Raw genomic sequence first — 5918 nt, 5'->3', positions numbered from 1 at the left:
CATACTCATATCTTCCATGTCTAATTGTATGTGTGGTGTTGTGAGATGGACTTTGGTTTATTCCCCTTACTTCAAGTCAACTAGCTTCTTAAATGTAACCTCTACTGATATCTTGGTGAATTCTGAATGAAGATATTTGAACCATTTAAATTGAGATGATTACTTAAATCCTTATATCCTCACCTGTACAAACAGACGATATTCTAGATATTCTTTGGAAGAATATTTAATCTGATTATTATGTATATTGTTTTAAAATGACTCTGATGATTTTGTAATTATCAGTGCTCTTTGCTGATACATTTGCTTATAAATTTATAATTATCAATGATATTTGCTGATATATTTGCTTAGTATGGAGACTAAGGTGTGCCTGATCCAAGCCATAGTCTTTGTAATTACTTGCTATGCATCAGAAAGCTGGACAATGACTAGGGATGATAGGAGAGTTGATGCCTTTGAGCTTTGGTGCTGGAGAAAGGAATTGAATATGCCATGGACTGCTAAAGGAACAAGCAGGTTCATCCTAGAGAGGGTGAGACCAGGCTGCTCCTTGGAGGCAAGGATTCTGAAGCTTTGTCTGACATACTTTGGACATATTGCAAAGAGGAACTATTCCTTAGAGAAGGATGTCATGCTTGGTAGGGTGCAGGGACAGTGCAAGAGAGAAAGACCCTTGATGAGATGGGTTGATTCAGTGACTGGGGTCATGAGGGTAGGTGTGTCAGAGACAATAATAAGATTGGCAGAGGATAGAGCAGGGTTTAGGCCTATTATACATAGGGGTTGCTATGAGTGACTTGACAGCACATGCAACAACAACAACAACAACATTTGATGGTTACTTTCTGCATCTGTGTTGGTGATGAAAAAAGAAATCCTAATAAAGTAAAGAATTCCTGTTAAGTATGTTCACATACCTTATTAGAGTGCCTCTGAAGACTTGTTTAGTAATTCAAGTGTTATCCTAGCTCCTTTGAACTTTCAATATTCTCTGTGGTCCCTTTGGCATTTGTCCCAACAAATATTACTTGTTCTCATTAGCCTCTGTCTTCCAGGTGAGTTGAGACTTTGAAAGAATTAAATTTGCAAGGCTAGCATTTTAGTTTACTGGTCTGGCCTAATTAAACTTTAATGATCTGAGGATCAATTATTTAGTCATTGTTACCCAATCAAATGTTGCCAAGAGGTCTACCCTTGCATCTCAATGCATTACAGTCATCTGAAACCAGCTCATAGTTAATCCGCAAGTGAATTTTCAAGAGGCTATAAATTACACAGGAGGAATTGCTCATCTTTCTCCTTGGAGCCAGTGATGGATTCCAGTAGGTAGAGATGGGCCACCTTTGGGCTAACAGCACAACTCCCTATAGACTATACCACCAGGAAGACTAGCCTAGAAAGAAAGAAGTGGCAGTCTGCTCCTGTAAAGATTTTCCTTTAAGAAGCTCTCTTGAGGTTCTATGAATTGCAATCAATTTGATGGTGATCAGCTTAATCTCTGAGAAAACACATTTCTGCTATTAATGACATATGGAGTTTTTGTTATAACAAACAGCACTTGTGTTGTGTACTGTTGAGTTAGAATTGACCCATAGCTGATCCTCTGGTGGGTTTTCAGAGGTATGGAAGGAGATTGCCCATCCTTCTCCTGTAGAGCAGCTGGTGGCCTTGAACTGTGTCCCCTTGGTATTGCAGAACAGCTTTTTACCACTAGGCCACCAGAGCTCCCATAACAGTACTGTTGTTGTTATGTGCCGTCAAGTCACCTGCGACACATAGCAGCCCTATGTACAACAGCCCTAAACCTTGCTCTATCCCTTGTCAATCTTATTGTGTCTGGCATGCCTATCCCCATTATGCCAGTGAATCAATCCATCCCATAAAGGGTCTTCTCTCCTGCGTTGTCCCTTCATCCTTCCAAGCATGATGTCCCTCTCCAGGGACTGATCCTGCCTTGCAACATGTCTAAAATATGTCAGAAGTAGCTTCAAGATCCTTGCCTCCAAGGAGTAGCCTGGCTTCACCCTCTCCAGGAAGAACTTGTTTGCTCTTTTAGCAGTTCATGGTATATTCAATACTCTTCTCCAGCACCACAGCTCAAAGGCAGCAACTCTCCTTCTATTATCCCTAGTCATTGTCCAGTTTTCTGACGCATAGCAAGTAATTTCAAAGACCATGACCTGAATCAGGTGCACCTTAGTCTCCACACTGACATCATTGCTCTTCAGTACTTTGGAGAGGTCTCTGACAGCAGACTTTCTCAATGCAATTTGCCTTTTAATTTCCTGGCTGCTGGTACCAAGAGTGTTGATTATTGAGCCAAGCAAATTGAAGCGGTCAACAATCTCAATATCTTCATCATTTATCATGATGCTGCCAATTGGCCCAGTGGTGAGAATTTTTGTTTTGTTGATGTGAGCTTCAATCCATACTGAAGGCTTCAGTCCTTGAGCCTCAGTCTTCCTCAGTTTCAGCAAGCAGGGTTGTGCCATCTGCATAATGTAGATTGTTGATGAGCCTAGCTCTAATCCTGAGCAGCACCAGGAAACTAAAACAAGGACACACAACAATAATGTTAATGTAGGAATCCTGGGTGGCACAATCCATTAAAATCCTGGCTATTTATCCAAAGGGAGATGGTTTCATCCCACTCTGAAGTACCTTGGAAGAAAACCCTGGTGATTTGTTTCTGGAAGGCCTTGAAAACTCTGTATATGAAGAGTAGATTGACTCAGCACACATAGTATTGCTATTAGGATCAATTCAGGAGTGAATGTTTCATTTCAGTGTGTCAAAATAGTGTCAAGAATATAAACAATACTCAATGTCAGGTCTGAATTAACATAGTTGATTATGACTAACTATAATTTTGCATTAAACATTGAGAAAAATGACTTTTTAGTATGGCAGAGTAGCCAAAGGTGATCTGGGCTAGAAGTTACTGGTCCAGGGTTCTAGTTCTGGATTCTTTCTTTGTGTTGCCGTTAACACTATAACAGAAATTTCTGACTTCACAAAATAACAAGAAATTTGAATACTGAAATATTTTCAGAGTTAAAATAAAGAGTTTTTATTATTTCTGAAGGTAAGAAAAGATACTTACAGACTTATTAGAAAATATATTAAGATTTTATTCACTAATGTTATATACACATATATGATTAATTTGGTTGTCCTTAAAACAATCAAAATTTGATTATTGGTTAAGATCTTTATTAAAAAATAATATTAAATTAATGAAGTAAAATTAATGCCATATAAAAGTATTGGTCAGAGCATTATCATCTTTAAAATAAACCAAGTCATGAATTATTTCCACTTTTAAAGTAAATAGTTGAGTTGGGGGAACATGGATATACTTAAGGAGGGACTTAAAGAAGATCTTAGGAAACACAGTGGTTCTTTTTCTCATACTAATTCTTTCTAAAAGAGTGGATAGAGAAACTCTGGTATATTCACACAAGGAAATACTATGTGGCCTTGAAAAATAAAGAACTCATGATATATTATACAAAATGGATGGCCCTGGAGGACATTATGCAGAGTGAAATATCTCAGTCACAAAAAGACAAATATTGCATAGTACCACTGTTGTAAAACGGGACTGACATCAGGGTTGAGAGGAGACTGAGAAAGGGAATAAATAATGTATAGTGCATTAAAACAGATGAGGGAGAGAACTGTTTAAAAATTACATATGATCAGGTATTATTATCATGACAGGAGTCCAGAATGAAGGCTGCAGAGTGGAGTGGACTTGGGGGGAGGGATTGTCTAACAGTAAAAAATTTTTCTTTTACTTTTCAAATAGAAGAGTGAAGGGGGGAAGAGTGGGCAGAAAAAAAATGGAACAATGAATGAATGGAAATCCAAAGTCTCTGTAAGTGTTCATTAAAATTAGTAATAAAAATGACATATGGCTCTATGCAAATGTATTTGTAGCACAGGTAAATGTACCTAGAGTTGTCTAATTAGATTGCAGACCTACTTTCAAAACCCTTTTCCTCCAAAGAAACAGGATTTTTGCCACTTGCATGATATGACAATATTGTTTTCTTTCCCCAACTACTTCTTAAAGGAGAGTTTTTCAGAAGGCTGCCAGCATTTATTTAATATGTTTATGTAATGAATAGGTACGAATTACTTTACCCAGGTCCAAATTAATGTCCCATTTTTGCCTTTAACAAAAAAAGTCTTCCTTGGCATTAGTAGCACTAGCTTGGAAATTCCATCCTCTGGCTAAGCCCTAACCCCTCAAAGAGACATGTTGTTTGTTGTTGTTGTTAAGTGCTGTCGAGTCGAGTCAGCAGTCAACTCATAGCGACCTTATGAAGGAGAGTCCTTGACGCTTGGGTGCCTTTCATTCTTTCTCCAAGTTCATAGGGTTTCCCGAGGCAAGCTGTTATGGAAGTGGATGCCACTCCTCCTTCCGCGCTTGTTTAATTGGGGAGCTCCACCCCGCTCTCAGTCCGCATTGGGTAGCCAACCATTTATTTAACAATATTTAATATATGTTGAAATAATGCATTTTCTTTAATCTAAATTATATGAAATCACCTTTTCAGTTTTTAATTTAACTATGAAAACATATAAACTACCTATGTAGCCTGCTATATACTTCTATTAGCATTATTCTAGAGATGAGTCAATTACAGTTGAGAAGTCATACAGAGTTTATTAAATTATAAGGTCCAAAAGCTATTCCAGGTTATCTAACGAACTCAAAACTTCCTTAATGAAGCAAAATTATACAAGCAGCAAGAAAAAGATCCAATGTACATTAAGAACACTCTTTATGCCTGAACTTGATTTAACATAGAAAATAATAGATTGCACACAAATGTCCTTCATCTGCAAGGTAAATAAATAACTTTCCTTTTATTTATTAGAAATATCTAACCACACGGAACATACATGATCTAAACAAGCAGCAAACCCACCTGACAAGATTCTTTTAATACTCTTATCAGTGATTGTTTAAAAAAGGAATTTAACAGTTCCGGTGAGGATTCAGTTTATTTTTTAAAAGAAAATACAAATATACAAAATAATTTAAAACTGTTCATTCCAGGATGCAGCATATTGTTAGTTACACTTATTGCCGTAGTTTTCATTAAATGGGTATATTTAAATATATGTTGTATTTGTTTGACTGATTCCCTCTCCAATTAGTCCAAATTAAAACATAAACAAATCAGACTTACTAGGCACAGAGCTGGCTCCAATTTTTCTGCTGGTTATTAAGGATGTCAACAATTTTTCTAAAACAAAATACATTTATGTAAACAATGAGACATACATTGTTTGAATCTGCTATGTGTCAGAGGAGGAACAGGGAGGGGGTAGTGCTTCACGGAGGTGGATTGTGGGGGCAGCTTCATAAGCCATGCCACCAATGTCCTTCCTCTATGGTTTCCTGACCTTTCTTTCTAATCTTACTTTCCTTAAGGAAATCACTTGAGATTCTTCAGAAGATTGAGACACAGTCCTAGGCATTGAGGCTATTCAGACATGAAGAAAATGCTGACCCTGCCTTTTTTTTTCTTTTTTATTTTCCAAAGCTTAACTTATCACAAACACCTTTTTAAAACCACAAAGGTGACTTTACACATGAACCTCATCAGGTGGACTGCAAAGGAATTAGATAGATTATATCTATGGAGAGAATGACTGGTGGAGGTCAGTATCAATAGTAAAAAAACAGGCCAGTTGCTGACTTCGGAACAGATTATCAATTACCTACTTGCAAGTTCATATTTGAACTGAAGAAAATTAAAACAAGGCTGACCATGCTCTTGAATGTCCAACAGCCTAGAGGGAGACTTGGGCTACAACCAGTTTTTCATCTGCATTGAAGCAAGCTATCAGACTGCTGTAGCTCTTCTGTGTGTGTGTGTGTGTGTGTGTGTGTGTAT

Source organism: Elephantulus edwardii, unplaced genomic scaffold (genome assembly GCF_000299155.1).
Source record: "Elephantulus edwardii isolate Elephantulus edwardi_28Jun2011 unplaced genomic scaffold, EleEdw1.0 scaffold00029, whole genome shotgun sequence".
Taxonomy (NCBI): domain Eukaryota; kingdom Metazoa; phylum Chordata; class Mammalia; order Macroscelidea; family Macroscelididae; genus Elephantulus; species Elephantulus edwardii.
This window is presented reverse-complemented; position numbering follows the sequence as displayed.